The following is a 22960-nucleotide window of genomic DNA, read 5'->3' on the forward strand; positions in this document are numbered from 1 at the left end:
AAGTGGCCAGGCTCTCCTGGTGAGTTGATGAGCACCTTGGCTTCCTTTTCCCATTAGGCTGCCCGCAGACCTGCCATTTTTCCTTTCTTATAGGGCAGAGTGCTGTCCTGGTGCCGTGGTCAGACAGGCATGGAAGACTGGACTTTGGGCAACTAGGGCTGTTCATCTCTGCTCCTCCAGCCTGTTGGACTGCTCCACCTCTCTTTCCCAACTTACTCTCCATGATCATTTAATACTACTCTGAAGGGCTTGAAGTGTCCTGGTAGCACTGACCTCCTCATCCATCTTCCATCTTTGCTGTCATTCTTCAGACCCAGTCAAGGATCACTACCTCTCGGAAGCCTTTTTTGACCATTGAACTTCTACCCAAGGCAGAGTTGATCTGTTTTAATTCCGTGCCATATATAACTTATCACGCTCAAGTCTGATTATTTGCTTACATCTGGACTGAAATTTGAGAGCTGCGGCTGTGACTTGTACATTTTGTATCCTCAACATGGCACCTGTTATAATTTAGGTGCCCAGAAGGGGATGGATGGATGGGTAGGTGGGGCACACTCAAGGATAGCTTCTGAGAAGGGAGTGGAGGAGAGAACACATTTTTAGCTGCGATACATGGGAAAGGTTTTCGGTGTGAATGAGAGAGTTGTTTCTGCTACATGCATTCTGAAAAAGATGGACAGTAGGGAATAGAAATGTGTGTTCTGGAGAATAAGCCTGAGCTGTGCCATTTCTTTCAGGGTAGAAACCAAGTAATTGGCGAGAGATGACATCACAATCATTTGGCTTTCCTCCTTTAACACATTGTCCCACTAGAAAAAAATGTTTTCCTTGGGACCACAGCGTTTTAATAAGAAAATAGAATGAAAACTTCGAAAACAAAATGATCCTTTCTAATTTAATGAAAAAGTTGGTATTTTTTATTGTTTTCTGTGTGTGAGTTATATGCAACTTGAAAAATAGTTCTCACAGCTCCCAACGTGAAGAGATGTGTGAGTTACATATGCTTCATGAGGCCCCAGGCTCGAAACTAGCACGAGTTGAATACTAATCACGTGGCAATGATCTGGGATCTTTACTGAAACATCCAGTTCCTTGTATGTAAAATGGGATAGTAACTTTAGGAGATAGGTTCTATTACTAATGTGAGGATTAACTGAGACTTTGCAAGTGCTCAGCTCCCTGCCTTGCATGCAACGAGGGCTCAGTAGGGTAGATGGTAGCTAATCCTGTTATTATTGGCCTCTGGTGTGTGATAGAATCAAGTAGTGCCTGTTATAAATGTTCTGAGGCAGAATTCTCCTGCTCCCTGGAATACTCTTAGATTCATAGGTAACCACAAAATGGGAGTCCAGATGTTAGGATTCATTGGAAATGGAATTATGCATTCTCTTTCGTCATCTTAATTATGTAGTCTGTCTTTTTATTAATAGAAAGCAAAGCACCCACCAGTTTCTCAGGGAAAGCTTTATATTCTTGCCAGCACTTGGGTCTAAAAGAAATTTTTCATATGAGGCATTATATGGGAGTCTTTCTGGTTGTTTAAAAGAATATATTTATATACAAGCACACCTTGTACATATCGTGGGTTCAGTTCCCGACCACTGCAAGAAAGTGAATGTTGCAATGAAATGAGTCACGAATTTTTGTTTCCTGATGCATATAAAGGTTACGTTTGTATTATACTATAGTCTATTAAGTGTATATCTTAAAAACAATGTACACACTTGAATTAAAAAATACTTTTCTTGCTTAAAAATGCTAATGGTGATCTGAGCCTTTAGTGAGTCCTCATCTATTTTCTGGTACAGAGGTCTTGCTTTGATGTTGATGGCAGTTGACTGATCAGGGTAGTGGTTGCTGAAAGTTGGGGTGGTTGTGGCAATTTCTTAAAATAAGACAACAATGAAATTTGCTGCATCAATTGACTTCCTTTCATGAAAGATTTCTCTGCTGTTTGATAGCATTTTACCTACAGTAGAACTTCTTTCAAAACTGGAATCAGTTCTTTCAAATTCTACCACTGCTTTATCAACTCAGTTTATGTAATATTGTAAATCCTCTGTTGTTACTTCAGTGACATTCACAGCATCTTCATCAGGGGTAGATGCCATCTAACAAAACTGCTTTATTCATCCATAAGAAGCAACTCTTTATCCGTTCAAGTTTGATCATGTGATTGCAGCAATTCAGTCACATCTCCACTACTAATTCTAGTTCTCCTGTGATTTCTACCACATCTGCAGTAACTTCCTCTGCTAAAGTCTTGAACCTTTCAAAGGGTTGGAATCAACTTCTTCCAAACTCCTGTTAATGTTGATATTTTGACCTCCTCCCATGAATCACAAATGTTCTTAATGGCATCTAGAATGGTGACCTTTCCAGGAGGTTTTCAATTGACTTTGCCCAGATCTATCTCTGGCAGACTAACAGTTTTTTTTTTTTTTTCTTAAATAAGAAGACTTGAAAGTCAAAATTTCTCATTGATCCCTGGGGCTACAGAATGGATGTTGCGGTGGCAGACATGAAACTAACATTAATCTCTTTGTACATCTCCCTCAAAGCTCTTGGGTGACCAGGTGGATTGTCAATGAGCAGTAATATTTTGAAAGGAATCTTATTTTCTGAGCAGTAGGTCTCAACAGTGGGCTTAAAATAATCAATAAGCCATGCTGTAAACAGATGTGCTGTCATCCAGGCTTTGTTGTTCCATTTATGGAGCACAGGCAGAGTAGATTTAGCATAATGCTTAAGGGCCCTAGGATTTTTGGAATGGTAAATGAGCATTGACTTCAACTTAAAGTCACCAGCTACATTAGAGCCTAACAAGAGAATCAGTCTGTCTTTTGAAAGTTTGAAGCCAGGCATTGCCTTTTCCTCATTAGCTATGAAAGTCCTAGAAGGCATCTTCTCCCAGTGTAAGACTCTTTTGTCTGCATTGAAAATCTGTTGTTTAGTGTGGCAACCTTCATCAATTATCTTACCTATATCTTCTGGATAACTTGCTACAGCTTCTACATCAGCACTTGCTGCTTCGCCTTGCACTCTTGTGTTACGGACATAGCTTCTTTCCTTAAACCTTGAGAACTAACCTCTACTAGCTGTACCCTTTTCTTCTGCACCTTCCTCATCCCTCTCAGTGTTCATAGAGTTAACGAGAGTTAGGGAATTGCTGTGGATTAGCTTTTGGCTTAAGGGGATGCTGTGGCTGTTTTGATCTTGTATCCAGGCCATTCAGACTCCCCTTATATCGTCAATAAGGCTATTTTGCTTTCCTGTCATTCATGTGTTCACCAGAGTGTACTTTAAATTTACTTCAAGAACTTTTTTTTTTTTTTTTTTTTTTTTTGCTGTTTGGTGCAAGAGGCCCAGCTTTCAGCCTATCTTGCTTTTGGCATGCCTTCCTCACTAAGCTTAATCATTTCTAGCTTTTAATTGAAAGTGAGAGATGTGGGACTCTTCCTTTCACTTGAACAGTTAGAGGCCATTGTAGGGTTGTTACGTGGCCTAATTTCAATATTGTTGTATTTCAAGGAATAGAGAGGCCTAAGGAAAGGGAAAGAGGTGGGAGAACAAATAGCTGGTTGGTGGAGTAGTCAGAACACACACATTTATTAAGTTTGCCATCTTATATGGATGCCCCCAAAACAATTTCAATAGTAACATGGAAGATCAATGATCACAGATGAACATAACAGATATAATAATAATGAAAAAGTTTGAAATATTGCAAGAATTACTGAAATGTGACTCAAAGACACAAAGTAAGCACGTGATGTTGGAAAAATAGTGCTGATAGATTTGCTTGACACGGAGATGCCACAAACCTCCAATTTGTAAAAAACGTAACATCTGCAAAGTACAGTAAAGCACAGCACAACAATAAAATGAGCTGCATTTGTATTTATGCATTACTGGTTCTATTTTGATATGGAAGCAAGTTAGGTTGGTTTGGGACAGCTTGATTTTGGCGTATGAATGCTATTGTTTATATGTGGACATTTCTGTCCCTGCAACTAGAGAGCCATTTAGAAATCAGCGATAGGGGTTATTGTAGTTCCTAGCAATATTTATGTATGCATGCAGGCATGAAGTCATTCATTCATTCATTCATTCATTCATTTCCTGCTCTCTGTATCACTGCTTTTCTCACACGGTCCTTTAGTGCTAGATCCAGCAATTCTTTAAAAAAACATTTTTTTGGAATGGTCTAATGATGACAGCCATTTTTATGTACCTCTGAACCCCTTCTTCTCCGAGTACTTTATAACCTGTCTGCTGCTGGTTGGGCGTGTGACCACTTTTATTTGTTGCCTAACTATGGATCAGTCCTGCCATAGTGAATTTCTGGGCAAACGAGAAAGGGGATGTGATCCATACCACAAATAAGGTGGTATGGATCCACTATCCTCTTTCTAATTCCAAATTCTAAAAGGCTCTGGAAACTCTTCTTACTCATTTGGTGGCAAGATCTGACTTGAACGAATGTGAGTCTATTTATATTCTTCATTTGTCTTATTGCGTGGGATTATTTGTAAGTTTTGCTGCAGCAGTCTTCCTGTGTTTGAGTATGGGTGCTGACCTAGATCCTACTGGGAGCATAAGGTATATGTACCATGTTACCTTTCTAAAATGTCAAAAATTCTGAATTCCCAAACACGTCTGACCTTAGGGGATTTGGATAAGAGATGTGTACCTGTAGTATTTTTATTAGGGCCTCTGAGCCTTTTTTCAGTTGACAATCTTCCTTTGAGATTCTCTTCTTGGCACCATGTTTTTGTGGTATGCAAATAAGGATCTCTCTTGCCTGTCACTCAAAGAATATTTATTGAGCTACTGTAGGTTGGGCTTTGTACAAGGTATGGGGACTACTGATAAGAACAGGGGAGGAGGGGATGGGTAAATTCACACCTAACAGGTACAGTGCACACTAACTGGGTGAAGGGCACTCTTATAACTGACTCAAACTGTACAAAAGCAAATTATGTAACCAAAGTGTGTGTACCCCCATAAAACTCTGAAATAAAAAATAAAAATTAAAAAGGGAATAAGGCATTGACCCTCATTGTCATGCAGATGCTCAAAGCCCCTTGATAATGTGGAAGATACAATAATAGCAATCTATGGAGTCCTGGGTTTGGCAGGATAATCACAGCCAGAAACCCCACGAAAAATGTAAAGGCAAAGAAATGTAGAAGAAAATGTCATCAGAGAACAGCTGTGTATTTGCTGTAATCTTTGAAAAATAAAGCCAGGGAAGAGGCTGTAGAGAAGGCAGTTTTTGCAGGACCTTATCAACCAAGCTAAACAGTTGAGTGTTTATCCTTTGGCAATAAGGAATCTTTAAGCCTGGGAATGGGATGATTAGTTTTTCATTTTAGGAGTCCTAGAAATTCATCTTAAGGGACCTCAAAAGGAAATCATTGCAATATTCTGGGCAACAGGACCTTTTTCTGGTGTCACTAATGATACTTTACATTGTGTAGTGCTTTCAGGTTTGCAGATTTTTCTTCTGCCTTAATTTCTTTTGTGGTAGCCCTGAGGGATAAGTAAGGAAACGGGTTCAGAAAAGTGACTTGCCCAAGGTCACATCTAGCAACTGGCTGCACCAGCTCTCCTAATTTCACATCCAGTGCTGCTTGGGCATGATGTTGAAATATTTAATATGTTGCTCAGTCACTAAGAATACTTAAAGGTAATCTGCCACTTGCCTATCATTTATGTTTCCCCATGGATTTGACTGTCAGCTCCTTGAGGACTTCCAGTATTCAATTTGATGTGCCTTTGACAAAAAGGCAGAGTTAGGGCAGGCACGACCAAGAGCCAGCACAGAGCTAGGAAGAAGGAACGTTTACGAAACAGAGGGAACGTCATTTTCCTTAATATATATCTCATCATGTGCATTTGTTTTCCAGTTTCTTTGTTTAAAACACTGCTGTAGGTGTTGTGGGGAATACAAAATGTGAAACAATTAGATTTAAATAAAAAAAGGCTTGTCATGAATTAAGCCTATCTGACTTATTCAGATGCCACACTCCAAAATTTTTTGGCTTTTGCAACACATTTTCTTTTTAATGGATGTTGGGTGTTGAAATCAAAAGGCCTCCTGCACAGGTTGATTAGAACTATTAGGCTTACACATGTGCTTTGCGTTAGTTTGTGCAGTAATTAGTCACAATGTGGCACCTTTCCAAATGGGCCTTTTTTTTTGAAACAGACAAAATCATTAAATGGACAGTTTATTACCGAAGAAAGTCTTAGGTTGACTAAATGCTCAGTAATAATACTTCCTAAGTGAAAATCATCTTGTGAATCACATTTAAAATTAATTGTCAACTCTAAGTTTTTGTGCCAGCTTGCTCCCTACTGAGTTAGCAGTGAAATTAATGATACAGTCATTTTCTTACACACCTGGCATGTGTTGCTATTTAAGCTAGCAGTATTCCTAGGCTGTCTCGGAGTTGGAGAATAGTCACGTTCTAAATTATTCTTAGAATCCATGTCAATTTAAAAGTATTTACTAGGTTGATTCATTTATAATTTTCCTTTACGGACTTTGTGTCAGAAAAGCTTTTGGGGCCCCAGAAGGAACTCTAGAGATCATTCAGACTCTGAAACAGGAGTGGGGGGAGAACAGATTAGGAAACTGATCCCGTGGGGCCAAGTCCATTCTTGAATGTATTAACTTTAACTTTGTGTAAGCCTCTGAGCTCTGGTTTCTTATCTGTGAAGTGACGCCTCTGATAAAGTTTTCACAGATTCTAAGACATACATTTTTGTTTATTTTACATTTTAACATATCTGAAAACAAGATATCTTTTACAGATATTGTGTGTGTCATGGTTAAATTTGTCATGGTTTTTTCCCCCAGTATGATGAGGCATACAATATTGGTCCATCTTACAATCAGCGATTTCTTATATTTGCCAAAATATGGTAATATTTGCACTAGTAGCATCCTGGGTTTTTTTCTTTAACTTTTGTTTTTATTTCAGCATATTACGGGGGTACAAATGTTTAGGTTACATATATTGCCTTTGCCCCACCTGAGTCAGAGCTTCAAATGTGTCCATCCCCCAGACGGTGCGCACCGCAACCATTAGGTGTGTGTGTACCCATCCCCTCTCCCCCTCCCATCTGCCCGACACCCAATGAACGTTACTACTGTATGTGCACATAAGTGTTGGTCGGTTACATCCTGGGTTGTTGTCAGGAACAAATCAGATAATACATTTGCTAGAAAACTATGGCTATGCTAACAAACAACTGAGCAAAAGCACTTTTGGACATCCCTTGACAATCTTTCTCCCTTTGTATTTGTTATGATGTAACTTTATTTCTATGTATCCTAAAAATGGGAAGAGATAGAAAATGGAAACTGCAAATTTAGATGAATTAAGATACTAAATATTTTTCTAGAATATTGGAAGTAACAAAAGAATTTCAATGTAGTCTTACAGTTGACTTCCTAAAAGATTTTTCTTTTCTTTTTAAACAATGCCTCAGTCATGTTGATCCTATTCCAAAGAGTTCCACAGAAAAGAAACTTTCTGTGGAATCATGATACATTTGTAGTATGATGCACCCCTATTTTACATTACACCTAATAGAATGTAATGTCACCAAGTTCAAACCATAGTTAATAATTAAAGACTTTAGAAGAGCATATCTTTTTTTAAACACGTATATCATTTTGATAAGTTTTTTTATGTTGGTGAAATATACAGAACATAAAATTTACCATTTTAACCATTTTTAAGTGTACAGTTCAGTGTCATTAATTACATTCACATTGTTGTGCACCATCACCACTATCCATCTCCTGAAATTTTTCATCATCCCAAACTGGAACTCTATACCCATTCATTATACAATAATTTTTTAACCATTTATTCTTAATGGTCCCCACTTGTTTATAAGTGAGGTAGTTATTTGCATCCTTGAAATTCTGTTAAAAGTTTCCAGTGTCTTTGTTGAAGATTTTAAAATGCTTTTTGGAGATTTGTAGTACCAATATTCAGGTTAGGATTGCTTTTTATGACTCCTTATTTAAAACTGCTAATGCCAGAGTAACAAGTTGTCTCCCCTCAGCGCCCAGTTTCCTTGCAATAAAAATCCCAGGGAAGGCCGGCTTTGAGTAGGAGACGGGCGGGGGGCAGGAAGATCATGAATTGCATTTTGGACAAATTGAATTTGAGATGAGTTTGAGGCATCCAAGAGATGATGTTGAGTAGGCAGTTGAATTTGTGAGTCAGAGATAAAAATGCGGCATTTTCAGCATAAAGATGGTAGGTGAAGGCTCAGTGTTGGATGAGATCACCTAGGAAACAAGTAGAGAAAGGAGGATTGGAACTGGAGGTTGACAAGCCACCTTCAGCCAGCAAACCTGTTTTATTTGGCCTGTGTAGTGTTTTTAAAATATTTGAATGAGTTGCTGTAGCATATATTTATGTTTTTTTGGCTACCCAGAATATATTTTCTTTTGGTAGCTACCCATAGGGTAGAGCTTATCTAAGAATGGGGACACAAAGAAGAAGTGGAATCCAGATAGAAAAACCAGTCTGATCATGTTGATTAAACTCTGTGCTAAGCTGTACCTCCAGGCTTCTCAGTTAAGTTAGCCAATACATTCTCCTTTTGGTGCAACTTAGTTTGAACCAGGATTTCTTTTACTTTTACACCAGAAAGAATCTTAATTGACACAGTTGCCGAGACTTAAAAATTGTGAGTTTTCATATAGAAATTAGAATTTTCAGCTTGAATTAAGTAATTATTGTTCTAGTAGGAGCATTGGCTATTTTATTATAGTCCATACCACTCCCTATTGTCATCTTACCCTAATGCCTAAGATCTGTTGCCAATTACCCTGCTAGTTCTGCTGTGTTTTAAATTGTAGGGTTGAGAGGGAAATAAAAGCAAACTTTACTTCACTAAATTATGTTCCTTTCTTGCCTCTGTGGGTATTTGTGCTTTCAACTCCTCATATGGAGTGAAAAGAGAAGGGGGCCTTGGTTCAAGCTTGGAGAAGTTTGAACCCTAAAGAATAGATGGAAGAGGACGAGTCTGTAAAGAGAAAGGAGCCAGGGCAGTAGAAAGGAAAGTATTGGTCATAGAGGCCAGGGTAAGGGGTGTTTCAGGGAGACATTGGTGAACATTGCCAATGTCAGCTGGTTTGAATTTGGTAGTAAAGAGGTCATTATTTTATTGACCTGAGCTGGAGCTGATTCAGTGGGCAATGGGGCCAAGCCAGATTGGAATGGGTTGAAAAATGAATGGACAGTGAAAACATGGAGACACTCAAGGAGGACAATTTCTATTTTTTCCTGTGGAGGGAAGTAGAAAAATAGGTCAGTAGCTAGAGCCACGCGAGGTTGAGTTGGAGTGCTTTAAAGGCAGAACTCAAGTGTGCTGAAGTGGTGGTGGGAAAGATCTGGCTGAAAGGGAGTAGTTCATTGGAGGAAAGGCATAATTGATCATGTAAGCCTGAGAAGCTAGGATGGAGTGGAATCTAAAGCCCAAATGGAGTGGTTGGCCTTAGATGAGAGGAGGGGAGAAGCTGAGGGCTGCTCCAGCTGAAAGTTAATCTGATAACAGGAGGTGCTGTGTGAGATGGCTTCCATTTGGAGAATGGGGGTGGTGGTGGTGTGCACCTCTTTGTTTTTGAAATATGTACTTAGCAATATTTTATAGGGAAAAAATGTCTTTAATCTCTTTATGTTACTTTAGAAAATGTTAAGTCATTTAAACCTCTTGAGTCAGAAGGGGTAGAGGTTTGAGAGTGAAATAGCAGTTGAGGAGAGTGAGAGAATGAGTTGGTGAGAGAAATGTGGGGTTCCCAGCCTTGGTTGAGGACTCGTTTGCAGTTAGGACTCACGAATGTAGAGTGACACCGTCTGCCTGCGTGTGCTTTCTCCAGTGCCCAGGTGCTCAGGTGTAGACACAGTAGGCACCATCTGAGGCTGGAGTTAGGCAGAAGGGGAAGGACAAAAGGAGGGTGAACAAGGTAAGTTAGTGCATTTGGCAACGGTGCTATGGAAAGTATGTTATCAAATTGATGGCCTTTAGAAAGGAAGTAGAGTAGGAAGAGGTGACATGAAACTTCTAATGAGGCCCAAATGGTTTGTCACAGTGAAAGGGATTTTAATAAGGAAGCTGAAGCTGAGGATATTATAGTCAAAGGGTGGAATATTTGGGTGGTGGGTGGCTCAGGTGGAGTGGAGGAGATGGTGGTTGGATGTGAAGCCCTCAGAGAAGAGACCAGAGTGTCAATGGATTTTAATATTGAGGTTGCTCATACTGGTTGTAGGATTAGGGGAGGAGAGGAAGATTTTGGCCAGGATTCACATGATGTAATTGAGTTGACTGTTTATTAATAACAGATTTTCCATTTTTCAGTGAAAATTCAGCTGAGAGAGTATATGTAAATGGTTTGGGGCACATCTCTCTGTTTTCGAAATATGTACTAGGAGTGATATTTTATAGGGAAAAATATGTCTTTAATCACGTTATGTTACTTCAGAAAATGTTAAGTCATTTAAACCTCTTGAGTTCATACAGTTTTCAGTTACCGGGATAATTTGGTGTTCTTTTTTTTGCCTTACATGGTCATGTTGCTTCTGAAGGTGACTGACAGTGCAATCAAAACCTGCAAGAACAGGGCAAGTTTAACTGAATCTTTTGTGGCGCTCACTGTGATGAGCTTCGAAGGGAGAGTTAGTAGGAAGCTATGTTAGAGACATCTGTTGTTACGTGCAATGTGTGCTGGGCTTTGGCAGTAACTGAAATGGAGCAAGCCCACCAGTCTGTAGTTTATATGCAAGAATTCTGAGAGCTCAAAAAATACTTCTCTGAATGGCAAGGCTTTGGAGCCAGCATTTCTTATACTTGACAGGGAAGGGAGTTTGAAAGACTCACCAAGAAAAAAATTTTATAATAAGATACTAAATCTGATCTTCTCAAAACAGCTGAAGGTTGTGATAAAAATCCTCACTAAGTAATCAGAATGCAGCAATCTATAATCTGGAAAAAAAAAAAGAATTTGAGCATGTAGTCTTTTAGATACAGCTCTATTTGTTACTGATTCTGAAAAAATTAGCTAAATGGCAAAGCACAGGGCAGGAGCGTCCAGGTTTTCAGGCCGAGGATGATGAGAAAAGATGGCAGGAGAAGTCCAGCAGCACTCAAAATATCTTCCATGGAATGAAATGTTTTATAGCCTAGAGCAGCTTTGCTGCCAACCAGGCAACTCACTCTGCTTTCTTTAGATGTATCTCTTATTCTGTCCCAAGGAACCTGTTCATTCATCCCTCCTTTTGCCTTTACTTTTCCCCCTCCTGACACCCCTCTTCCCCTTTCTCCATGTCTCATCCGTTTTCCCATTCCCAGCAAGGCCAAAACCAAGTCCTACATGATACAGATCTTTCCTGTCTTTGACTCCTTTGTGTTTATTGTTTGTGTAATTTACTAAGTTAACTCTTTGATAGATTCATAGGTTAAGGTTATGAGAAACCTTAATTCTCAAACCATTCTCAAGGGAAGAAGCACTTCTCTACCCAACTCAAGGCTTATGAATCCACAGTTCCTTTAGACCCTGGTGTATTCAAGAGTCCTGAGACTAGGGTTCTCCTGTCTGAGGCTTTAGTCTTTTAAGGATTGCTTCACTTTTCTCTAATAAGAAGAGTAAATAGTTGCTGATGGGCATTGTATCTCCTTGACTTCTACTATCTTATACTATTTTACCCAAGTAATAGTTGTATCCCTGCCTTGATTGTTTTTTCTTGCTCCCAAAATAACTAACCACCTGCTTTGTTCTTAGCATTTTTCTAAGGACAAATAGTTCATTCTGGACACAAGTCATTTGTAGCAGTTTATTTTCCTATGCTTTTGTGTACATCCACACTAGGTATTTAGAAAGCCCATAAATGTGGAAGGTGAGGTAGAAGCCCACCTAGCATTGCCTCTTGTGCTCAGCAGAGCAGAAGAGGGTTGAATTAAATTGCAGCCAAGGAGCCCTAGCCTCCTTAAGATCCTCCAGGAAGTCTCAGTTGAGATGGCAAACTGCCAAGAATGGTGCCTGGCACATAGTGGGTTATTAATTAGTGATAGCTGTTCTTATTGGGGCTGGGTAGCTGATCAGAAAGATTGTACATTAAAGAATTTTAAAAATTAAGAACTTACCCCTAGGCAGGACAAGGCTGGAAACAGATCTCAGCATCTACAATGTTACATAGAAGGAAGCTGAGGCCTAGAGAGGTTGGTGACCATCCCTAGGCCATGCTGTCTATACTGGCATATTGGGACTGGATGCAGGTCTCTGGGTTCCTGAACCAGGATTTTTCTACTACACCAACCTGCATGACTGAAAAGTCACACTTGAAGGAGTGTGGAAAGATAGAAGGAAATAGATAGAATGTCAGGAGAGTACCCTAACCCTGGGTGGTAATGCCAAAGAATAGTATGGAGTATAGAGGCTTGGTCCCCTGATATTTTATCACATTACTCCTCTCTGATGGTTAGTTTCTACTTCTGGTACTTTTCAGTAAATTCTAGGTCAGTACTTTGGGAAGCCAGGAGAGTTTGGGGTCTTAGGGATACTTACAGCCTTCCACAGTATTAAGGGTCATTGCTTTGAGGATACATCTGGCAAAGAGAAGAGTCTGGGCTCAGAGAGGCCTCTGGGCCTTGTGGGAACTGTGGGGGGTGTCTAGCAAATTGCTGCCTAGGCCTGGGAGAGGCACTCAAACTCAGTACTTAGCTATGTAAAGAGTGAGTTGCAGACAAGTCAGAAGTCATGGGCAGTGGCTGGGGTCTGAGATGTATTAAGAATCTCTGGGAGTCCTGTTTGTGTGCAGTGCAGAAAGGATGGGAAAATAAAGAAGCAATACAATGTAGTGCTGATTGAACAGAAAGGAAGATATACCAAGATAGGTTACAGATTTTCTGGATGTGCTGAGGTGGAGGCAGTATATAGTTGTATTGTGTGTTATAGAGAAGTCCTGTGTTTACTCGGGGAGAAGATCTGTGGGTGAGCCACAACCAAGAGCATCTGGATGGAGGGAGAATTCAGGATGGATGCTTGAGCAAACTGAACAAGTACTGAATTTGAGCAAGTGGATGACAAGCTGGGATTCAAAGCTAGGCAGTTTAGCTTCACCGTTAGAGCTCTCAACCACTGTGTACCTGTCTGTCTTGCTGAGCTGCCCACTATGATCCAAGGCCTGGGAGAAATAACTAGGCCCAGTAAGCCCTCACTGTCTGGATGCTGTCTTCCACCCATGTTTGTTCTGGGAGTTGGAAGTAAACTGCCTCCAAAATGCTCCTGCCCTTTAGTGTTCCCCAGGGATTACTTAGAGTCAAGTAAGTCATTGGGATGCATTCTGGCCCAAGACCACCCTAGTTAAATGACCGTAACTTGCAGGTTCCCAGGGAATCTTTGATCTTTGAATACATTGCATTCTTACATACTGCCAACCTTTTGTCTTGGTAACGGAGTATCTACTGGTATTCCCTGCCCTGTGGATCAACCCAAAACCTTCTGATGATCCCACATGTCCCTGTGCCTTCTTCATGGTCTCCTGCCTCTGAGCTTCTGCCTCCTAAAGAAGCCTTTTCTTCATCCCTCATGCAGACTCTGAATGTAGCATTTCTCCCACATTGGTTTCCACAGGGAGCCTAGTCCCATGAAATGGGCCTTAGTGAAGACTTGAAGGCCACAGTTTGACATGTGTGATCTTTCACCAGCTTTACTGATTCTACCCCTACTTTATATTCTTTCTCCTTTGAATATCAATCAAGGTTCTATCCACATTAGGGCAGCCATGGAGGAGTGAGGAGTCTTTACTTTTATACCCTAACATCTACCACAAATAAATATTGTTTATTTTCCAGGAATTCTGGTAAATAAAAAATTATCTCATTATAAGCACTGTTGCTTGGGTGCAAATATATAAAACCAGAGATACTACTTTATACCTGACTTCTAATTGACTAGGGTATTGATGATGCCATTACTAGACTATTTGTATTAATTCCTAATAAATGTTTTACTGCATATTCAGCACTATACACTATACATCTGGACAGGGACAGCACTTATCTCAAACTTTTTAAATCTCTGTCTGCCAGCTTCTTTTCTTCAGTGCAAGCCTGTGACTTTGCTTTTAGTTCTCATACCAAATATGCATGCAGTTAGAGCCTGAAGTATTATGTGGATACCATTCCTCTCTCCTTTCCCACATGGGTCTTCGTAGCCTGGAATATATTGATTTTTTTGTTTTTTAAGTTTTATGCATTCCTAGGTTTACTTTATGATTCCAGCAATCCTTTTCATGTCCCGTTAGTGAGTTCACAAAAAAGTAGTCTCCCTGATAGTACAAACACATCAAGCCTTTTCTTGAACTCCTGACCTCAAGTGATCCTCCCACCTTGGTCTCCCAAAGTGTTAGGATTACAGGTGTAAGCCACCGTTTAAAATAGCATTTATTTTCCAAGAATTCTGGTAAATAAAAAATGGTCTCATTACAAGCACTTTTGCTTGGGTGCAAATATATAAAACCAGAGATACTACTTCATATCTGACGTCTATTTGACTAGGGTATTGATTATGCCATTACTGGACTATTTGCATTAATTCCTAATGTTTTACTGCATATTCAGCACTATACACTATACATCTGGACAGGGACAGCACTTACCTCAAACTTTTTAAATCTCCTCTGTTTGCCTGGCCCACATCTAGCGTTTTCTGTTGGGTAAAATTTGTATGTGACATGTATTTTTCATATTTGTGTTCCTTTCTCTAGAACCATGGGAATTCCTCCTGATTGTTCTTTTTGACATGGATTTTATGAATTTCTTTTCACTTAAAAGACCCATGGGAGATATAGTATAATTGGAAAGGAGATACCCCATACAAAGGATTTGAGGGAGGTTACTCACTCTTTAATTCTGAGGATTGCACAGGACCTCAAACAGTGTGATCTTTCTAGCTTCAAGGAGTTAGGAATCTGCTACCATTATTTTTTGTTTGTTTTGTTTGTTAGTGTGCAGGAGCAGCTACCATTCTTTATCACACAAAGTAAAAGGGAGTCTAACTCCATCTTTCCTTTTTTTTCTAGAGAAAAAGTTAATTTTTACTTTTGGGAAAATACAAGAGTCAAAGTTTAAAATAGACTACAGTATTCACTGATGAGGCTAAACAATTAGAAGTTTGTAAAGTCTTTTTTTCTTGGGTAAAAAATGAAAAAAAAGAAAGAAAAAGAGTTTTGTAGGTTTTAATAATAATAGTAGATAGCATTTATTGAGCCTGTATGTGTTAAGCACTGTCCTAAGCATTTTTCATTTTCTCGTCTTAGTTATTATAAAACCCGATGACATTCCCACTTATATCTTTATTTTATATTAATAGATAAGGGATGCATGATGCACAGAGAGGTTCAACAGCCTTCCCAAGGTCACACCGCTAATAAATGGAAGATCAACAATTTTAACCTTGGCCATCTGGTCCAGTGCTCACACTCTTAGCTACAAGGTTACACGGCCATATATTGAGTCATTTTGGATTTTTTCCTCATGTTAAGTACAACCTCCCACAATATATGTACAGCACAGGAGAAGTGGCAGTTTCAGCCTTTTTTCTTGTTGTTGTTTGTTTATTTAATAGCGGGGTTTAAGAAAAGGCACTATGCAGTGTAAATCAAGTTTAATTAGACTCGTGTGGAAAACATAACAATTATCCATGCCAAATTTCCAACGTTTTTCTTTTTTCATGTTCAATTATTAATAGTCACTGGTGCACATATTGTTTCATTTATTTTCTAAGTGGAATAATTAAAGTTTTCATGGGATTCTAACTGTTGCCTAGTTCTTTAAAAATCTTTATCTAAAGGGAACATTTTCTCTAAAAAATAATAAATCCATTTCTGTTTGTGGGATGTATCTTCCCTTGGAGAATATGATGTTGCCAGGTGTGCAGTCTTGGCATTAAACTGAACTTTCCTTTTCCTTCCTCCCTTGAGCTGGTGGGAGGGGTGAAGGGGGTGGGTGAGCAGAGTATGTGGAAAAGGGGGTATAGAGGAGAGCACAGTAAGAAGAGACCCTTTCATTAGGGCCTAGATGTCCCTGTTTGTCCCCAGCTGTCTGTGTTGGAACTGAGGTTTTAGAGGACCCCTTATTAATAGGTTTCCTTGATCCAGATTATCCATATGTGATTTTTTTGATAGCAATCCTTCGATAGAAGATAATGGCTATCTTCTTCTTCCCAAATATGAATAAGGGTGTTCTTATATTGCTTTTGTAATTCAATTTAAAAATCCTGTAACAATAGTTTTCAACATTTTCTTCATTATGATATTCTTCTTTTACCCAAGCCATAGGAAGGGTCATAGAAATATAACAAAATATCGTTGTTATGTAAAAATAGCCATTCATAGAGCTTTGATATAAATGACTTAAAAGTAAAAAATTTCTAGGGTTTTCTCCAACATTGAAATAATATTGTAATTACAGAAAATTTGGAAATTTCAGAGAAATAGAAGCAAAGAAAAACAAATTTCCACTGTCCCTGTACCCAAGACGAAAAAAAAAAGCTACTGTTTTCACATATTTTCTGTTTCTGTGAAAGGCTTTTTACACCTTTTTCTGTGTAGAGTTTTTGTTTATCATTCTTGGTTATGCTCATACTATAAATACAGTTTTGTTTTCTGCTTTGTTGAAAAGATGTGTAAGGTTCAGAGACAGCTGGCTCAGAACTTTGCTGAGCATACCTTGCCACAGCTCAGCCTTGCAGATCTCTGGCTGGCAGCCTGGTTCCTGAAGAGCTCTGCGAACGCTTACTGCATGCCCTGTGTGGTGCTGGGTGCGGGGCAGGCCAAGTGCACAGGTCCTGCCTCTCACATCTCATGGTTTACCTGGAGAAGACAAGCAGGCACTTCATGGCTACTTTTAATTTTCGTTTTTAAACTTTTTTTGTTATGGAAAATTGCAAACACATACAGAGGTAAAGAGAATATAATACAGATTCCATGTGCCTCTCTCCTGGCATCAACTATCAATTTATGGTCAATCTTGCTTCATCTAGACCCGAGCCTCCCCTCCCTCCTCCTGATTGTTTTGAAGCAAATCCCTGACATCCTATTTTTTCATTAGTAAATATTTCTCTACACATCTCTAAAAGATAAGGATTCTTTTTTCTTTTAATGCTATAATACCATTATCGCACTTTACAAATTCTCTAATATAACTGAATATGGAATATCTAGTCGGTATTGAAATTTGTTTCTCATTTTTCTTTTCAGTTTGTATCCGTATTCAAATAAGGTTCATACATTACAATTGATTGACATGCCTCCTCAGTCCCTTTTAGTCTATACATTCACCCTTTACCATCTTTTCCTTGTGATTTATTTTTTGCCAAACTAGACTCTTTATCCTGTAAAGTTTCTCCTTGACTGGATTTTGCTAATTACATCCCATGGAGTTAAATGTTCCCCTGTTTAACGTATTCCTCTAACCTCTATATTTCTTGTGAACTAGTAGTTACATCTAGAGGCTGGATAGAATTGTTTCAATTTTTTGTCAAGAATACTATATGAGAGATATTATGTATTCCCATGAGAAGGCACTTAACATCGATTGCCGATCGCCTGTGTGTGTGTATGAGTGAGTGAGAGAGACATGTTGACAGCCAGTGACAATTGTTGCTCCCTAAATCTACCAATTCATTAGGTATTTCAAAATGTTATTTCATGTCAATCATTTCTTCATGTATTAGTTAAACTACTTCTATGAGGAGAAACTCCTGCTAATCAGCCATTTGGCAATCCCGAGGTACAGTTATATAGGCAAGGCAAGACAAATGCTTGATCCTTTCACTTTATTTACCAGTTTTCAAAATAGTTGGCTTTCTAGTGTCCAAAGATTACCAACTGGGGGTAGTTGGGAGGGAGAAAAAGAGATGACTCATTAAGGATTTATGAATTTAAAAATATTGGTGTTTCAATACATTGCGTTTATTCTTACTGAAACTAAAATTGTCTCTTCTTTGGCTAGGGGGAGCTCCTTTGTGTTGGCTCCTGAGTCCTTTTGATATAACCCTAATAGTCTTTGACAGCTTCTTTACTTTCTATATGCTAGGCCAGTGGTTCTCAAAGCGTGGTCTGAGGATGCCGAGGGGTTCTTAAGACCCTGTTAGGGAGTCTGTAAGGTCAAAACAGTTTCATAGTAATACAAAGACATAATTTACTTCTTTTATTCTCTCACACGTGTATAGTGGAGTTTTCTAAGCGGCCACATATTGGCTATTGGAATGTGTGCATGTGTATTCTTGTGTTTTCTAAAATTTTTAAAGGTAAGCTCTTTGAAGTATTGAATAATTTCTGAGTGTAAAGGGGTCCTAAGACCAAAAACTTGACAACTGCTGTTCTAGACACCATCTTTTACATTTCCTGCCACACACATGTAATCACTGGTGGCCTTATAAATTAGCTCCCCCTTTTTTTCCAGCTTTGTGCGTTTGTGCGTGTATGTGTGTGCATGTGGGTGTGTGTGTGAGTGAGAGAGAGAGAATCTGAATGATCTATTCCAAGTCTCACAGTTAATAAATAAGTAGTAAAACTATAATTTGAATCTAGATGTTTATGCAGTTTTCTTCCCCATAAAACAGAATCACTGCTGTGCAAAGTTTGATCAATTAAAGTGTAGAAGCTGTAAACCTGCATGCTATGCTAGACATGAATGTGTTAGGGTATACTAAGTAAAATTGGCTGTCTTTTTTCTCAAATGGAATGACTCTCAAAAAGGGAAAAACAAATGTAGGGGCAGGATGAGTGTCTGCTGTAGCTCCGTGGTATAATAGAAAACAACGTTCTGAATGTGTTGTCTTTCTGGTCACAGTAGGGAAATTCAGGATGCAGTAGCAACTCATTAGAATGGTAACTTTCGAAGATCTCAGTCATCCAGAGAAGAGCCTGCCTTGCCCGTGGAGTTTGATAATGGCTCATGTATTTTCTGATTTCTGAATCCAGGATCCAATTTATTGCTCAACTGTGTGGCTTGGAAATACTTGTTTTCATCGTGTAGTTTAGTTGAACCAAACCTCTCAGGAAAGCATCTTGCAATTTTAAAAGCTAAATGATGGTGCCTTAAGCCTAGGACTCTCATTTTTCCATCACTGAATAGTGTACAAATCTCTAAAATATACCTACTTAAAATCACTGGGTTTTGTAGTCTCTGGGGAATTTTTATTTTGTCTCACTCTCTTGGGCTGAACCCATCATTTGTCACCATTTCCAGTAACTGTAGCTTTTCTTGACTTATGACCAACATTAACTCTTATTTCCTAGGTACACGGAAGAGTTTCCTTCTAAGTAAAGGAAGTGTGCTTCCAAAATAGCAGGCGCTTTCTGAAGTTAGTGCATATACAGGAGAGGAGCAGTCTTCCATGATGTCCTTGAGTATTTTACCAATGTAAGAAACACCTGACTACACCTGACAGCCTCAGGTGCCATCTGGAAGTGTCATCTTGTAGAAAGCTTGGATCGGAGCCCACATCACCATTCAGGTGCTTTGTAATTACTTTGTGGTTCAGGTGGAGAGTGGAGCAAAGACTATGTCAAAGATTGCAGGGCTCTTGATGGAATATAAATTTCTCCACTGGAAAGTAAATTTTAAATACTGAATAAGTTTTTGTGTTTAGGAGCAAATTCACTTTTCACTGGAGCCTGTTTTTTTTCTCAACATTAAATCTGTCATAGTGAAATGATCTAAATATCTGCTTTAGGGGATTAGTTACATTGAGATTTCCATATTTGGACTGTTAGTTGCTTGGGCTTTTCTAGCATGTTATCTCACTGACTTTGATAAAGGTAGCTTTAGAATACCTGAAAATCAGATTATAAAGTGGAAAAATGGTTCTTTCATAGGGATGGGCTAAGGAACTCCATGCCACTACCCAAGTGCCCATCAATCCATGAGTGGATTATTAAAATTTGGTATATGTTTACAATGGAATATTAATCATAAGAAACGACAGTGATCTGGCACCTCTTATACTTTCCTGGATTAAACTTAGGCCCATTATCCAAAGTGAGGCACCACAAGAGCAGAAGAACGGGATCCATTTGTACTCGCCATCAAATTGGTACTAACTGATCAACACTAGGGTGATCACATGACAGAAATACTCTCTAGGGATTAGGGGGATGGGGGGCAAATCTACAACTAAAGGACATGGGGAGCACTAAAGGGAGGGAAGGGCATGCCTTTAACCCGCATTTAGGTGAGGCAAAGACATAAAGTGTAACTATAATGTTTGTACCCTCACAATACCCTGGAATAATAAAAAAAAAAAAAATAGAAAAAAAAATTTATTTTCTTTCATGTTTGCCACTTTGACAAAATTCTAAAAAAAAAAAAAATCATCGAACAGACTCATCTCCACATGGAAGGCATGTGGTATATGATGATGGAAGCCTTGAAATTATGGCTGGAGAATGCCAGGAATTCTGGGTTCTGGTAACATTGAGGAAGATAGCCCCGCCTTGCTGCACTTTGGTTTCCTGTTTAGAAAGTTCTACTCCTCATAAGGACCTTGAAATACTAGGGGGAAAGGTGCTTTGTGTGTGGAGTTTTCCATGAAGTGCAGTCCTAACTAAAAGGCTGGATTAAAGGTAGGTGAATGCTTTATAAAAACATGTTTTACATGTATATGAAACATTAGCCATGCTTATTTACCTAAGTATAAGTAGCCCAAGGCAATTTGAAGTCATTTAAATTTGGGGTTTTCTTTACTTAATTCCCTTCTTTCTCTTAAAAGCAAAGAATATAAAGACTTGGGAGTAGAAATTGAAACTAAATTAATTGCCTGAATACTGGAGAAAAAATTTTATTGCAGTGGAAACAAGGACTAGATTATTTTTGTTTTTGCTCTGTGTCTAATTAGAGACAACTTTGGAGCAGTCCATAAATCTCTTTTCAAGTCTGAAGTGAGAGTATCCATTGTAAAGAGAGCCATAACTTAACAACTCTTTATGAGGACTGTCTTGGCTAAAAGTTTCTGTGGTGAGAACTCAGAATTCCAGGAATGCATCTGGAGGTGGAATCTCTTATACAGATGATTTCCAAGAGAACATGAGGCTATGTTAGAATCTCTAAGTACACTTTTGAAACTCTGAAGACCCCTCCTCTCAAATCTCAGTGAGCCACTGTTGGTAGCAGTTGCATTTGGAATGCTTTAAGTGTTTTAGAGTTAAAAAAGCAAAAACAAACACAAAAACAAAAAAACAGCTGAAGTTAGGCTGATGGGGAGATTGGGGACAGCTCATTAGAATAGCATTTTTCTCTGGAGAGTGCCACTCATTCTAGAAAAAATAATGGTGTTGAATGATTTGAAGCTCATAAAGTGACAGTCACGTTGCTGAGAATTTGGCAGCATGTAATGTACAAATTTGTGGTATTTTGACTAGGTTCTAAATGCAACTTTTTGGCATGATGTCATTTTGCATGAAGAGGCTACCTTGTAGGTGCTTTGGAGCCCAGTTAACAGAATTAGAACAGGATTAGAAAACCTGCATCTCTTAGTTGAGGGTCAGCATCAAGTTGGAGTGAGTTCTCAAAGAGTAGGTGACAACATTGTGGCCATGCCATGTTCCTCAGTTTGTTGGATTGGGTTTGTTGGGTTTCTGTTTCACTGAGAGAGGAGAGCTCTTCTATGCATTTGGTTATGCTGTTTGATACTGTAGAACCCAACATTATGTGCTTTGAGTCTGGGAAGGAAATGTGTTTATATTATTTATTGTATAGTTTTGTATAATTTGTATTTTTCTCTCTCTTACTTTGAGAGGCAAGTAGAACATGGAAAAGCAAAGAACGCAGGTAATCTACAAATGAGATTTAGAGGGAAAAAAATCCCTAGGGAATTAAATAATATCTGAAGCTGTATATTTAAGTTTTAAAACATCAACTATTGGAACCCATTGATAACAATTCTCTACTTATCAAGCTATTTGAAGTTTCATTTTTTAATTGCTTAAAACGTTGCTTAACTTGATGTAATGAATGTAGTTTTATAGTTGTGTGAGAATCTTCTGAAAGACAATTTGTTTCAAAACAAAACAAATTAGTTAGAAATAATCTTAACTATCCTCCAGTTTATCCCTTTTAGTTTGCTAATGAATCCAGTGACTTGTGGTCAAAGTTATATTTTAGTCTTGGAATTCTCCATGCCTATCTCTGGCATTAGCACATAATACACACTGGCTGGCTGCCTGGGCTGGCTGGGTTAGTATTTACTAATAAAACATGAAACAAAACAAAAAAATAAAATAAAAAATAAAAAAAAAACAAACTTGAAACAAACCTTTGACCAGAGTATATTTGAATATAGCCTTGGTGGAAAGTTTAAGAAGTATAGTGGAAAATGTTAGAACCACTCTTCTTTTTGTGATTTAAAAACTTAGCCATTCTTCTATGAATTGTTAGATGCTATTTACTATTTTGTAAAAACCTGTAATGTGTAAAATGTTCTGTAGGTATAAAACCTTTTGATGTGTAAAATGTCTTTTGTGTTACACTTCAAGCTGGTAGTCTCTTTTACCATTACTTTGGGAGTATTATTTAATTACTATTCAAGAATCAACAGAAGGATGAATAAATAAGGATTATTGTTGCCAATAGACACTGTTCCTCATGTGCCAAAATTAAATAAAACATGAATTTTAAAGCTACGTCAAGCAACAGCCTGTCAAATTAATTATAACATTCAGTGATTCCTTAACAACCTAAAGTAATATATTTTATCAGGTAAATGGCCATGTTTGGGAAGCTGAATTTTAACTTTTTAAAAAAAATGAATTGTGGCTACTTCCAATGCATATAGCTGAGTCTAGGGTCTGACATTTTGTTCATGTGGGACTCAGGCAGATTTGCTTCTGAAGGGGAGAAATTTCCCAGCCTCCTGTCTGGC

General features: G+C 38.6%; 1 protein-coding gene across 1 annotated transcript in view; it reads left to right on the plus strand.

Annotated features, from left to right (window-relative positions):
* STXBP6 (syntaxin binding protein 6 (amisyn)) overlaps positions 1–22960 on the plus strand; it is a 248733-nt gene that overhangs the window by 16152 nt on the left and 209621 nt on the right. The window lies entirely within an intron of this gene.

The sequence above is a fragment of the Propithecus coquereli genome, unplaced genomic scaffold (assembly GCF_000956105.1).
Source record: "Propithecus coquereli isolate 6110/MARCELLA unplaced genomic scaffold, Pcoq_1.0 Scaffold261, whole genome shotgun sequence".
Lineage (NCBI taxonomy): Eukaryota > Metazoa > Chordata > Mammalia > Primates > Indriidae > Propithecus > Propithecus coquereli.